The sequence below is a fragment of the Malurus melanocephalus genome, unplaced genomic scaffold (genome assembly GCF_030028575.1).
Source record: "Malurus melanocephalus ecotype Western Australia unplaced genomic scaffold, MMel_1.1 scaffold_29, whole genome shotgun sequence".
Lineage (NCBI taxonomy): Eukaryota > Metazoa > Chordata > Aves > Passeriformes > Maluridae > Malurus > Malurus melanocephalus.
The window spans coordinates 430309-446101 of NW_026623261.1; the positions used below are offsets into that span (position 1 = coordinate 430309).

The 15793-nt window shown below is 35.9% G+C and overlaps 1 protein-coding gene across 4 annotated transcripts in view; it reads left to right on the forward strand.

Annotated features, from left to right (window-relative positions):
• PTPRK (protein tyrosine phosphatase receptor type K) overlaps positions 1 to 15793 on the forward strand; it is a 384925-nt gene that overhangs the window by 148022 nt on the left and 221110 nt on the right. The window lies entirely within an intron of this gene.

The following is a 15793-nucleotide window of genomic DNA, read 5'->3' on the forward strand; positions in this document are numbered from 1 at the left end:
TATTTAATTTAATTGTTTCCTTCCTGTTTGTGGCTGTGCAGGGCCAGTGCTCCCACTTTATGTGCTTTGGAACTCATTGGAGCAACCAGCTGGTTTAACCACTTAGTTTGACAGAAAACMCTAACCCTGCGATAAAAGTTTATTTGGCTTCTGGAATGATGAGCTTCGATGCTGTTAAGAGGCAGCCCTGGACAGGCAGGAGCAGTGAGATTAAGGAAACCAGCCCTTGCTGATAGGAAATAGTGTCAGCTGCTTGTTAAAAYRTTGCCAAAGCTATCYAAGTTTCAGAAAAATAATCTTTTTTTCTTCATCKTTGAAGTTTTTGTGTTTGTGATTTATTAGCCCATTTAAAACAATTACTTATGTTTACATATCTGTGAATCCACRATGTTTCTTAACATGATCAAAAGTTGAAATTTACAAATTCTTGCAATACAGTTATTTGTTGGGGATCTGAATATAATCCCATGAATACCACCTCAATTTTAGTACCTTTTAACCAGTGTTTGTTTTCTGAACAAGCAGGGATCTGTTYGAGGCTCTGAAATTAAAAGAAATGCAATTTTATGGGTTTATATATTAAAAACTGAGCATTCTGTGTTTGAAAAAAAAGTTACCTATTATATATGCTGTATTATATATAGAGATCCTTTTAATGATTCAGTGTCACTCACTATTTATCCCAGAGTGCTCACTTTTAAAAATTTGCTCACAGTTTAAATGGTCTTTTAAAGCCGTTTGACTGGTTACTTAAAAAATTTATTTCAAATCTGCTGGGCTAAAATGTTACCAAATTGTGTTTATTGGTCTGGAAAAATAATTTTTGCTGTATGTTTCTAAACATATCTTCACTTTCCATGCTGACATTCAAATTATCATTACCTTCTTGTAACTACTCCAATAGTAACCATGACTATCAAAAGACTGTTATTAAAAAAATTGTGTATGTAAAATTATTTTTAAGAACATGAAAACCCTTAWAGCATTTGAAAGTAGCACTTACAGTGTAGGAAAGATGGGAAAGCTGATATAGAATAAGCTATAATTAACAGCTGCTTCTTTTTTCAAAAGACAGCTTTAAGTATGTTTTTTGTATTAGAATTTAAAGAGAGACAACTCCCACTAATGAAGCCAATTTGTTAAATGTGGGGAAATTGCATTCCTGCCCTTTAAAGGATACTGGAAGGATTGAAAACCAGAGTTTTGCAGTAGACAGCTGCTCTGTCTGGCTTCTGGTAGATGAGATGTCAAGCCCATRCTTGAGCTTAAACTTCACTTGTGATTCAAGGAATATTAGAGAACACAAAAACTGAAAAGAAGCTTCTCTTGGGACCTTTCAAATAAGCTAATTATTATTATTAGCTACAGTATCTAATGACCTTTTCTCATTGTGGCCTGTTGATACCTTTCCAGTGCACAGAGTTTTTATTTTGCTTCCAATCATATTAATTATAATAATTTTTGTCATAGCAACCAAGTCTTACAATGTTTGGTTGCTAAGGGGTTTGTTAAAATGAAGATACAGTATACTTAATTGGGGAATATTTTTTTTTTGTTGTTAAAATGAAAGCAAGGTACACTTAATTGGGGATTTTTAAAAAAAYTAGTGTGACTTTAAATGAGAGTGTGTTTTTTTCCTGAGTCTTCTGACAAGTTTGGAATCTTTTATTCTGCTGAATATGTAGGTTCTTACTACTTTTTATTTCTTTTAATAAAGAGTAAGATATGTAGGAGAAAAAAGAAGGTTAAAATCTTTAAGAAATACTCCACTATTATTCTCTCTGTCATTATGGAGACATGGGAAGAATTTTTTGCTCCTAAACAAAYAGCTCATGGAAGTAGCCTCTTCAAAACTGAGTCAGCCACATAAAAACATGAAAAATGGGGTTTATCAGAGTAAYCCTGTGAAAAAGTGGAATCCTGTGAACAGTTATGCTATGTGAGTGTTAGGACTGTCCTATAAGTGTTATCCTAGAGCTGAGCTCCCAGCCTGGACATGATGGTTGCTGTTAATGGGATGTACTAAGTCAGTAATATGGGTTGGGGGGGGTAAATGTTAAGGTGCAACGTGGAATGTAAGATATCACTTCTATGAATGGTTATTTCTTGAGGTAACTAGTTAGGAAACCTACCTAAAGAGAAACCTGTGTCTAGCCCTGGAAAAATTATTATTATCTCTATAGCTATTTGGTAGGAGTAGGATCCTGCAGGAGTGAGATTTTTCTATGGCAAATGAAAGAAGTACATCAAAAGGAACAGCTGAAAGGTTAAAGCAATTTCAGCTAACGTGGACTGACCTTCTGTGCAAGAGGGGTCTGGAAGAATAAGTGTAAGAGGACCAAGAATATCCAGACTCCACTGGAGCCGAAAGCTGTTGTGATTTAAGACCTGAACAGAGGTGACTATTACAAGGAGGGGGAGATCTTTTAAACCGTGCAAGTCATGCCCTAATGAGAGTRATAAAAAAGGGAATGAGAATGTAAAACTGTGATGCACCAAGCCCAAAACATTAATGACTGAAATAAAAACCACTTCTCCTTGCCCCCAAGTTGTTTCCCCCCCCCCCCCCAACCCTGTTCTCTCTCTTCCTTTTTTTTCCCCCAGTTTTTATTGCTGAGCCCAATGCAATATGACATGGGGTATCCCTCTGGCCAGTTGGGGCCAGCTGTCCTGCCCATGCTCCCTCCAAAGCATGGGGCAGCATGGRAGCAAGAAGGTCTTGATGCTGTGCCAGTGCTGCTCAGCAAGAGCTAAAAACATCCCTGTCTTGTCAACGTTGTTTTGGTCAAATCCAAAATGCTACACTGTATGAAGAAAATTAACTCCATCCTCTCTCAAACCAGCACTAATAACTAAGAAATGAATAAATGTACAAAAATGGAGTATAGGAGGTCTTCATCTCCTTCATGCAAATAAATTATTCCTCRTAGGCATTTGTGTTCATGGAAAAGAATTACATGAGGGCAAGTGTAAGATGATTCAGTTGATATTTTTTGAGAGTCAATAAAAAAAAAAAACTTTTGACTAAACGTTCTTTGTCACAGCTTAAATTTTCTTGTGATATATAGATTGTATACAAAGACAACTTGAAGTTCATTTTCCTGTAAAAGAAAAAATTATGGGTAGGAATGAATTTTGTGGTCATGGATTGGGAAGGTGAGAGAAAACCCAATAGTGGAGTTTAAAAAAAAAAATAAAATCTAGAAGCTATGCACTTCAGGGTCTTCACAAATGAATTAAAAAATTGATGGTTGAGTGAGAGGTAACTTTTCTCAGATCATTCAAAATTGTTTTGGCCAATCAAAACTAAAATTGCCTATAAAAGAATGCAAAAGAGACACAAGAGCGAGACAAATAAATTTAATGATAAAAATATTACAGAATAAATTATGTGTTTGAGGAGAAATTCCAGCTATTAATTTGTATCTCATGACCACTGATGATGGTGAAGAAACTGTTGCCAGGAGGAAAGAGCTGTTGGAAAGATTTTGGAATATCACTGCTCAGAAAGGTAATCAGAAAGAAAAATAGAACATTCAGAATTTCAAAGGGAAAGCAATACTGAAATAATAAAGCAGAAACCATTTTGGGAGTAGTTCTAATAGCATCAGTTTTTGGCTGTTCTGAAATGGTRCCTGTCATACAGCCAGGTAAACTGTGGTTAAATAAAAGAAAAAGACAGTTTAAAAAAGAAAACCAACTCCCTAAACTTTCAGGATAGGAAAAGAGCCTTAAAGAACAGGAAATTTGGTGAATATGTGCTTTCATTAAAGGTGTTTTACAAGTGGAGAAAAGATTATTGCTATGGAGGTCAATGCCATCGGTAGTCAAATGGTGCCAGATAGAATAGTTTAGTGTACTTTTTTGGCTTTAAGCCATTTAGAGGAAAGGCAAAGTTGTCTACTCTCAACCTATTCAACTTCCATATACCTCAGAGTAAGTTCTAATCTAAAGGGTTCTTTAGTTATTAAATCTATCCATGTTGTAAGTGTCATCCTCCCTTGCTGATGTTTTTCCTTAGTACATTAAAGCATTCTTGAATGCTATAGTTTTTGGTCTTTCATTTTAGCCATCTTTTATCCTGAAGGACCAGACAATAAAATGGAAGTTCCTATTATTTAATGTCCTGTAAGTAATTATTTCCAAGATAGAAAAAAATTGTATAATTATCATAGTGTTTCTCACCATCCTCTTGTTGAGAGCATTTTCTGGCTAAGGAAGCATACATCTCGTAAGTTAGGAGGTAGAAATCAATGAGCTGCTGCTTAAGAGGACACATGTTAATAAAAAATTATTAGAGCTTGGGATCTTTCCTCCTAATAATCTGAAACTTCTGGGTAACAGGTTTCCTTTTTTTGTGTGGACAGAATCAGATTCTGATCCTTTCCTCTGCTTTCTCTGACTGGCATTCACAAATTATATGTGAATAAGCATACAGATACACAGGCTGTTTTTCAAAAGCATGTGGAAAGGCAAGCTGCAAGCCAAATAGATAAAACTGTCTAAAGTTCCTTGAATTGACCTTGAATCTACTGCCTAGAAGATGTTCAAGAGAAGACAAAACTGCATTATTCTGAGGAATGCACAGCAAAAAGATAAGAGGCAACAGTTGCAAGTCTCTGACCGGATGTAGAGAAAAAATGAGTATTTAAGCACTGGTGTTAACATTCGTACCAGCATTTGTATATTTAGCTTTATTAATTTCCCTGCACTAAAATCTGCACTTTGCACACCATTCTGACCTTATGGATGAAATACATCACTGGTACACATTTCACAAGCACAACTTGTCCAATGAAATCAAGAGCAAACTTCTGACACCTGCACAAAACAAGCTATTTTTAGTTGCAGAGGAAGGACTTGGGAGCTTTCAAGGAACAAGGAATGAATGATTTCCTCACTGGCATGATGGACTGAAATATAGAAAGACAGGAGGAAAATAATGAAGGCAAAACCCCTCTCTGTGTATGGAACAAAAAATTTGAAAAAGAGGTGCGAGGCAGTTGCTGACTCCTAAAAAGCAGAAGTTTACGACAAATATKTTTGAATTGATCACTGTATGAGGTTAGAGAGTGTAAGCTGTGTGTGATCTTCATGGGTGGGCTGAAAACATAACTACTAGGCAGTGCTCTTTGCAGTCATTGACATATGATGGCTCTTTGATTTGTATAAAATTGATTTATATTTTATTGATTCATAGCAAGCACATTGTTATAGCAGCAAGCAGCTTATTTACAAAAGGAAAATATGTAATGTAAATGACAGTGAATCAAAAGAAGCATTTCAGAAATGTGAGCAGTCTGATATGTCAGTAAAATGAACACTTGTTTGTTTGTTTTCTGTATATGCTGAAGCATACATGTTGAATCTTCTTAGGTAAGGAGAAATAATTCTAGGTAGGTGGTACTCCAAACAGATTATAAACTACTCTTTAAAGAAAACAGCAAGAGCAAAACCAAAAACTGAACAGACTTAAATCACTTAACTGATAATGTAGTCATTAATATGCATATGTATATTTATAGCACTGTGAAAAGTAGATCACTTATAGGTAAATGTTACCCGGCAAAATAATTGCTCTCTTAGATACAGGCATTTTGAATTCATTTATGATAAAAATACCCTGTGTTTTCAAGAATAATTATGTACTTTTTGTAAGTGTTCATGGTCCATGAATACARTAAGTTTCATGTTTCCTAGTACAGATCATGTACATTCCCTGTGTCTGTGGGCAAAGCAGCAGACCAGTTCCTTTGGCAAATCCTGGCCCATCTATCAGCACTGCTGTATGAGGCTGCATTTTCAAACCTTAGCCTGGCAAACTGCTTCCTGTCCTGCTGAGACGAATTTCAGACCTCTCTTAAGAAGCATTGTCATATATGGTGGATATATGCATGAAAAACAGATGCAAAATCAGAACAGGTAGCCAAGTCCTGCATGTACAAAACTGTGTAGTTCCAGAAGGTAGGACTAGAAACCAGTAAAAAATGCAAATTTATCCAGGACAAGCACAAAGAATCCTAAGATTTGACTGTAAATGGAGCTGCTGGATAAGTGACTGTGTAACAGTGAGGAGGAAGGGGAGAATGTGACCATTTTTGTGTCATGTCAACTGGTGACACACAACAGGCACTGTAAGAGAAGGGGAAAACATGGTTTCAAATCCTTTGAGACTTTGCTGTAGTTGTACAATATTTTTATGTTTAGCAAGAGGCTTCTATGTACAGCACAGGGAAATGGCCAAGAAACGATTGCCTGCTGTTCAGAAATACTGTGTGCAYATGGCTTTTTGTTTTGCATGTTTCATTTTGTTTTTTAGAAGTTAATTTAGTGCTTTGTTCTTTGAGAAGTATGTAATTGCTGGATTTGCTGAAGTCATTTACTGAGTCGGTCAAATTTGCCCAGTAAACACGGAAGGCTTTTTGTTTCAGTGGAGTATTTAGCCACATGTGTCTCTGAAAAGTGGCTTTCAGGTAAATTGGTCTTGCTGGTTGGATCAAAGCAAGCATATGCGTTGCTGGTGGGGACGAGCACAGAATGAGATGAGTTAAAGGACTTTCCCACCTCCCAGGGAGAAAGTAGTGTATAGTAGTACGAAGCAGGATTGCAGGCTTAGGTTTTGTTGTTTGGTTTTTTGGGAGTTTTTTGTGGGTTTTTTTTCTTTTTTCTTTTTTTTGTTTTGTTTTGTTTAGTTGTTTTTTGGTTTTTTTTTTAGGTAAAATGCTTAACTTTTGTACACAGGCTCCTGCATGAGTGAATTAAAGGGACATTAACAGGTATTTTCAGATAAGCATGTGAATAAAGAAGGGTTGGACTTGATGATCTCAAGGTCTTTTCAACCCTACATGATTCCATAATTCTATTAATTTTTTTTATTTTTTTTTTGCTTTTAGTAATTTAAATTTCTGTTCCAGACTTGTGGTGCCAGCTGTGGCACAGTTTCAACTTCTGGCTTTATTTTTACTGTACTACCTCACAAMTGAAGGTATTGTTTATCTAGGAAGCTTTCAGGTGTCTGAAAAATATATGAATACCTTTGCATGGGAGTCTAGTGGTTTTGCATAAATGAAGTGGAGGTTTTAACATAAAAGGAATCAAATTACTATCCTTGAAGCTTTTCAGAGGATAGCAAAAGATAGTTCATCCTCTGCAGATGCAGAAAGGGCAAGAAGCAGTGAGAGAGGAGATGATTAGGGAGACTGGTGGGGGAAAGGAAAAGAAAATGATGGTTTGGGAAGTAATATTTTCTTGAAAAAAAAGATTAAGTGTACTCTGATTTGAACTGAGCGAAATGACAAATGAAGACATTATCTTGAATACAGGTGTTGTTTTTTTTGTTTTGTTTTTTTATTAAATGGAATGCCTTTCTCATGAAGTGACTTCTTACAGCTGGTTTGGCTACTAATCTTTGAAAAGGGATTTCACCCTTTGGTTTGTCAGTGAAAAAAAATTGTGACTTGACCTCATTTTATTGTCAAATCAGTTTATTAATGGCCTAGTTGGGGAGCGTGGGGTTTGGTGGTTTTTTTTTCCCACTTTAGTCTCACTGATCAAAAAGGCAGCAAAGTCAAAAGAGACAAAAAATTAAGGATGCAGCAGATTCCGTATAAAAAAAGATTAATTTTAAAATGTGTTAGTTTTTATTTAAATTGTAAAAGAAATTTTAGTCATTACTTCCATGTAATTTAGTTTAGGTATAAAATTATTTGTAGACACCTGTAAAGGCAGCCCTTATTATAAACAGGGCTATTAAAATGGTGTCTTTCCCTACTTTTACCTAGGAAAGTTTATGTATGAAGTGTGGCATGTGCTTGTCTAGCTGTCTGGCATAATAGTAACAGGARTACAGTCTTCATTGCTCAGTTTTTAGAGAGGACATGAAAATTTCTATAGATATAATATTCCATTTCTTATTTTCACTTTCCTGAGGCTACGTGCACTAAGAAACTTAATTTCAGCTAACTGCTGTGCGCCTAATTTCACATTGCATCAATTTCAGGAACTGTTGCTGCAGTGACAGTTTTTATTCAATCTGATCCTTTTTTTCCAGTAAAAAACATTGCTGGAAAATGGGAAAATGTAAAACCAACCAAACTGAAATTTTGATTTGTTTTTTCCTGTTTATACTTTGATTAGCTCCTCCACTGTTCACTGAGTAGCAAAGTTTGAAACTAAATAAAAATTGAACAACATAGTAAGTATTTATGTTTGTTGGTGTATGGATGTGTAAGAGCATGGATGAAATATCTCAAAGAGTATCTATAGAATAAATGAGCTGGGTTTTGTGTGGTTGTTGATGTAATGGTTTATGTTAGAGTTATGTAAACTGGTAAAAGCATAAGGTTCTGTAGTAGCTTAATCACACAGAGATGGAAGGGTCTGCTGAAGAAAACTGTGGAAATGCACACGTTGTGTCAAAAGCATGCCCTTTAATGGTACTTCTATTTTTTCCCCTTGGAAGTTAAACTGTTTGGTAATTCATATGTATTTCCATTTCAGTTAAGGACTATTCTATCCCAAGTTTGTGGTAACGATATGCTTGGTTAGTTTCTTTCAAAATTATCTGCAATAGCCTTTTAACATATGTCCAGCTTATCTATTTTGGGATTTGTTTAACTCATAAGAGTGGTGGTATTTGAGGCATACTGAGAGCTGCTGCTGAATCTCTTGTTTTTGCACTTTGTAGAATTGTGCTTTAAAGCCCTGGAACTTCTTAATGACTTACTTCGTTATTAACTGTTTACCTCAGTCTTCTGGCACTCATCAAAAGTTTACTTTGGATACAAGATAATAAAGTTTTTTGTAGGTTGAAATCAGACATGTCTAAATGTTCCTCTATAAATAAATCAGCTTGAGTATTATGTACCATCTGTTCATGTTTCCTTATACTCAAAGTTAATTGTTAWGATAATAGTATACTTCCTTTTCTCCTCTGGACCTTCATATAGTGTGTGGGTGAATTTTCTACAATGAATAGAAGTTTTTATTGAAGCTCTCTTACAGTATCCAGAAACTTTTATGTTGCTAGAGAGAGTGGCAGTAAGGGGAAAAAAAACCCTGTGTGCAAATGCATGCGTGTGTTAATGCCCCGACAGGCACATAATAAATTGCCTGGCTGACAATGAAAGCATTCTGTCTTCAGAAGTCCATCTTGGGTTTAAAAATTGAGGCATTCAACACCTTACAGTAAAATAGYATAAAATGAAGAGGAAGGAGGAAAACAAAGCATGACTGTTAGTAAGGGATTGTTCTCCATATCTCTCAGGCACAAGATGAATAGCACCTGAGTTCCCTAGATACTCTGACATCCACTGAATTTATTGTTCTACAAATACCTTGAATTTTTTCACATCCAGGGACCTGTTTACAGCACAGAGATGGATCACACAGGTTTTTTTCTTTAGTTTGTATTGTCCTTATTCATCACTTACTTTTGTCAGGACTGTGATGTTTGACTTTGGTTTTGTGTCCCGGATTGACTAAGCTTAAGCCAAGGATAGCCAGATATGCCAAAGGACAAAATGGCTATTACTCAATTTGTTGTATTTGCCATTATTAAACAGTAATCASTGTGAGGGAGTGGAATAGAAATGCTTTGAATAGCCCTGTCCTATCACTGTTTACCTTGATCGAAATGAAAGTCTGCTTTGCCAAGGTGCACTATTTATTTCCCATTCAGATTATAGAGGAGAAGCCATCCACTGGAATATCAATCATTGTAGGAATCAGCAAATGCTGATAAATTAAGGGTGATCTTTGAATATTTTGTGGTATTTTGGTGTGTTAGTTAATGAAATATTTTCCTTTTATTGCCTGTAAAGGAGCTGGGCATGAAAGTTACTGAATCATATYTATGGTTCTCTAAGCAAGGTGTGCAAAAGTAATTTTAGCAAATGTTATGAAATAAATTAAAAAGGATAGGTTTTGTGTGGTGTTTGTTTTAAAATAATTAAATCTGGGTAGAGCTTCTGTGCTCAAATGTCAGGAGTTGATGTCTAAAGTAAACATGGACATTGAGTTAAAGCTAMTGTTCAGGTTTGCAGTTTCAGCTTGCTTTTCAGAAGTTATAGTCTTGCTGCTTTAGCTGACACCTGACTGAGTGAACCTCTCCAGGGCATTACACCACCAYGTAAGATCTAATCACACCATTTTTCTTCAATCTTGCAAGTGCTTCTTATTTAATATTTTATTAGTATTTGGTTACTCTTAATTTTATTTGTTTTGTGTCCTTAGCCAAAGTACAACTTARCCAAAGTACAACTGACTGAGCAATTAAATACAAAATTTAATGGTTGTCATTTCAGGTCAGGATAGCTGAGGAGCAAGTGCAGTGCAGGACACACCATGTTTTGCATGTGAGTGTGTGTGTTCTGGTATCTAGTTTCCAATAATGGAGACTTTATCAACTTTATCTGCAATTGGCACATCTTAAGCTCTGGTTAGTGACAGGACAGGCATTGCCTGGACGTGGGCGACACACTCCACTGAGAAAATATAATTGTTGGGGCTGAATAAACCCTGTGGGGAGATTAGATCTGTTTAGAACTCTGGAATCTGGAGAGCTGGGTGTTGTAACTGGAAAGCCTAGAAACCTCAGACTGAGGTTTGGCTGATGTGGTTGGCATATCTGGCTTGAAACTGCAAGGAGAGAGGGTCTGAAATACTTGGAAGCAAAGCAAGATCCCGTTTATCAAATTGTTTTTACATATTTCTCTGTCATGTTAAGTTTTGCCTTCACAGACATATGGTCTGTTCATATCAAGCAAGAGTAGAATTTGCTTTCTTATATACAGTGTGAAGTGTGTGTATCTGTGTGTGTGAGAGCACAATTTATATCTGTGGATGAAATGGAAACGGGCAGAATAACTCAGAAAAGTATTATCAGCTGAGAAAGTGTTAGAGAAGCAGCAGCAAAAGAAAGTGCAGCAATCCAATTTTCAAACTGATTAGAGRCAGATTATTGGAAGAAAACCTGAAGAATGTGAACAATACAAATAACTCATGAAATCTGTGACTAGTTTCTTTCCAAAATACTTTAGGTACTGGCTCTTTTATTACTAGATGTTTTGGAAGTGAGGTAAAATCTAGGACTATCTGTAGTGTGATCTAGGGACAATACGTGTGTGTTCTTTCCTCCCTATTTGGTGATACCCATTTTCATTGCAGCAGTGGGCACCAGCTGATGTGCCCCTCACACCAGATGTGACAAAGCAATCATCTGGAGTTTGGAATTAGTGCCAGCTGAATATTACTTTGGTCTGTTTGTTGCCTTGTGATGCCTTAATGCTTGTGTTTCCAGTCTCATTGTTTCATTTATTTTATTTCTGCACTGGACTTTCACTCAGCTGTCTTTGACGGAAAAAGTTTGCTTACCTCACTGGAAGATTCCCCACCTTTTTAACTTTGTATTTCAAAAGTAAATTTTGGTTTATAACTATTTTAGTGTTTGAGAGTGTCAGCAGTGAGGAAGCATAGAATGCTTACAGGAACAAGAGAAAACTCAGGTAGAAGTTCTATCTAAATAGAAGATCTAAAAGAAAATTGTGCTGTGGAAGTCAAGTGCACTCAATTTTTGAAGAGAACAGGAAGACAGCTTGTCAGATGAGGATGGAAATGAATCTTAGCTTTATTGAGGGATACGTTTTGGTGATGGTACTTTGGCTTTGAAAGATGAACCAACGGAATGGAGTAGTGAGATTATTGTTTTGGAGATGCCAACATTGAAAAGAGAGACAGAGGATTAAAGAAGATGGAGCTGCAGTTGCAGCAAGCCTTGTTTTCACATGTGCAAATTGAATGTATTCCCTTGGGAAGGAGCAAGGGGGACAAGATAGGCAAGGTGGCAAATGAGGAGAGATTCTGGAACACACAAAGCTGTCAAGAAATGCCTGATAGAAGGGAATGTTGTGTTGAGGAAAGGAAAAATGAGGAGAAATGAAGTTCGCATAAGGAGTATGTTGTATGTTAATTTTCCCCTAAACTATTTTTATTTCCTAAGAAGGATGTTGGAAAATCTGACATTGAACAAAAACATTGAAAGTTGTTTTAGGATCTCCATGTTTGTTTTGGTAGAGTGTTGTACAAGTTACCTTTGAGTTAAGGGAGTGTTTATTTTACAGAACTGAGAAGAGCTTACTCACTGTTTTATGTCAGGTGCGGGTATTTCACATTGCAATCAGAATCTTTAATTCAAAGCTGCCAGGAGATGTGGAAAGGAGAACCTAGAAGTTATATGGGAAAGAGCTGGGTCTGTTTTAAGCAAGGGAAAGGAGAGAAGAATCTGGTAACTSCATGTGGATCAGTTGGATTTATAAGTATATCTGAAAATGTTGCAAACTAAAAATGGCACCAGGAGTCTGACAGTTTATCAGGTCTTTGGATAAACACAGTTAATATTTGCTGAGACACAGTGCCCTGTTCTTTGTGTGTAATCAGTGCATTGTCCAAATTCCAAGTATGTATTGGCACATGTAAGCACATTCATGCATACATCTATATATGAATTATTAAATGCAGAAATATTTTAATATGTTATAATTGGATAACTTGTTCTCCTCTAGTACCTCCTCTAGATACTATATGCATATATCYATATCCTGATGTTGCATGCATACATATATATATTTCAACTTTGTGCTRCATTTAGGCTTGTGATTTTATTTGAAAGATTTGAGAACTAATATCCAGAAGAAATTGTGTAAACAGATCAAAGCCTGTAGTTTTTAACACAGAGATWGATTTGGARTAATTTTTGTAGCTARTTTTTAGAATTGTGAAAATAAATACTATTGTACATGTAATTAAAGTGTGAGCATAAAGTCAATGTATATTCTGTGGTGAACTTTGCTAATTTAAATCTACATGGATTTTCCATTAGGAAACAATAGAGATTTTATGACAGATACTGGCACTGCCGTCACTATTTATTGTGGTGGAGCAATGTACTGTTGGCTTTTGCCTGGTATTTGTCTGTGGTTGTTAAAGCTGTTTTAATGTTGGGAATTTCTTGTGGCCTGTGGTGTTTTGCAAACCTTTGTGAACTGAACATGATGATAATCGCTTGTGACTACAGAAGCCTGAATCTGGTGAAGAGAGAAATCATCATTCCAATCGCAAACCCTAATTTACTTCCACTTAAGAATTGCCTTTGTCATCTTCTATAAAATGTCATGTGAGTGAAAAGCACTGTTGAACATAATGCAGTGTGCTGTGATACAGATATCARCTGGATGCACTGGTGGGACAGTGCCCCTGCCCCCCTCACTGGAAAAAAGAGCAGTTTCAATACAGGTTTTGAGTTTGCTTTAATAGCCAGTGGCACAGTCTTTAATAACTTAAGATGGCTTACAATAATSAACAATGAACCTCGAGAGAAGACATTGTAACAATGTGTTTGTTTTGGGCTTGAAGTTTATCTTCAGGAGGTTATTAGTAGGGATGGCCTTCTTTCTTATCGGCTTAATGTAGATAAAAATGTAATTTTATGTGGTGAAAAGTTATCACTCATCTATGCAATCTTTTCCTGCCATTCAATAATCCATCTGTTAGAAAATTAAGTTATAGGCATGTTAAAAATATATGTTTCAAWTTAAAAGAAGCTGTGGTAAGTTTGTGGCGCTTGGTATAAAACCTAAGCTGTTTCAAGAATAGTAATTGCTTGATGTTTCACAGCTATTTTTTTGGAATAATTTAAAAAAAACAAGTTGGCACTTTWTCCTGAATAAGTTCAAAGGATGTGGTTATGAATGGCTCTTAGYTATTTCTGTCTTTCAGGAGACAATATTCATTTGGCAAGTATTTTTGCCTTCCCTTTCCTGCAGAGATAAATGATACATTCATGTGCAGTACTAGAGACCAAAAACATTACTCATTTTGGTTGGCAAAATTGCTGAAATAGCTTACATGGTACACCTATAGAAGAAACAAAGAAGGTCTGGTCCTTATTAATCTTCAGCAGTTAAAAATTAAAAATGGGTTTATTTTGTGAACAGAGAGACATTTGCTCTTTAATTTAGGATTCTTCATTCCTTTCTTTGACTTTTTGTTTTAGCTTGTTTGTTTGAAGGCTGGCTGAAGTATCAGATGTCTTTGCAGATTGATAACAGAGGGAAGGTGGAAAGGAAAACAGCTAATAAGACTTTAGTGGATATACTGAAGTTAAAGCTTTTAAAGGGGACAGAGGAAGTTCTTTGCCCCAAGTCTCTGTCTGGTTAATTTTTATCTTTATGTGATGTGCCTGACTTGACYTGTCAGTAACTTGTCTTCTCTGCTCTGGTCTAGTTTCATTTGTTGAGCTCCTTAATAGCAGGCAGCTCTTTCATACTTCTCCCTGAAATCTGAGAATATAAGCTCAATAGGTTTACCTTTCTACTCCAAATAAATGGAAGAAACTGCAAAGATTCTGTGTTTTATTATTTTACTGTTAATAATATAATGCCTGAAAGCTCTAAAAATATCCCAGAAAAATATAYCTGGAGAATCCCTTCTGAGTTAATTTGACATATTGGTCATGGTCGGTGGTGGGGTAATCTAGATATGGTATTGTTCCTGACTGTTGTTTATCTGTTTAATATCACAGACAGATTCCACAGTTATTACTTTTGCTGCTTCATTTTCTTCACTGCCTATCTCTGATGTAGAAGTTCTTTGGAAAATAAATGTTTCACCGTCACAGTCTCAAATGCAAGTGTCTGCTTTAAGTAGGAAATCAGRGAATTAATCTGACTTGTCTGATTTCATTAAGTGAGGCATGTGATAATACGTAGAACCAAGCAGTAGTGACAATTTAAATGGTTTCAATGTTACTGTTCTAATGTTTTCAGAAGCACTACGATAATTTTCAGAAAGACTTGTTGAAATTGCATCTTAATATCTGGATGTCTGGCATGTCTGGTGTATTTAGAGACCTTTTCAAGGTCTTTCTTTTTGCAGCTCTCTARRTAGYCTAACTGAAGGCAAMATCATGAAAACTTGGTCCTGAGTGKGCACCCTAGACATGCCATGTACAAGGATGTCAGTTAATATACTTTGTCRGTTAGTGATTTTTATTTGTTTGGGGTTTTTAGTGTGGTTTTGGTTTTGTCTTTTGTTTWGTGCTTTGCTCTTTTTTTTTWTTATTTTACAAAATTAAATTTTAGAGTAAAAAGTTGTGGATACATTGTGTATAGTAAAAATAAATACCTTCTATTTTTTTTAAAGGTTTGTCTRTTTATGAAGACAGAAGCAGAACTTTAAGCTCTTTCTTCTTCAGGGTCTCATTTTTAATGCATCACACTATTGAGAACCACCTGGTTCTTTAGCTTTTTCAGTCATGAATGTGAATTTGATAGGCTTTGCTCTCATTTTATCAACTATAAGCAATTAATTTCTTTCAGTTGTAGTAGGAATAGTAAAAAGGAGTTGAACCAGTTACTAGGTGTGGCTTGGGGTTATTCTATCCTAACCCTGTGTGGAAATTTTGCTGCTTACCCTAAAGTAAAGGTGTAGCCTGTCAAACTGATTTGTTCAAAGCTACTGTGGAGCAATGAGTTRATGGTTAACAAAGTTTAGCTTGCATTCCATCACTTTGCTGTGACAAAAGCCATTTTATACTTGATTTCTTTGCTGTAATGTGCTTCTGGAGAACTTGCTTGCGTTGCCTTTTGCATGCAATTGTTTTACCTGTAAATAAAGGCCCTATGATTATCTTTGATAAATATATGGATTTCCTGGGTCTGTACTTGCTGCTGATAAACTGTCATCACCAAAAAGACAGTAATGACTGCCCTCTTAAAATGAACCTCTCTGGTTCATT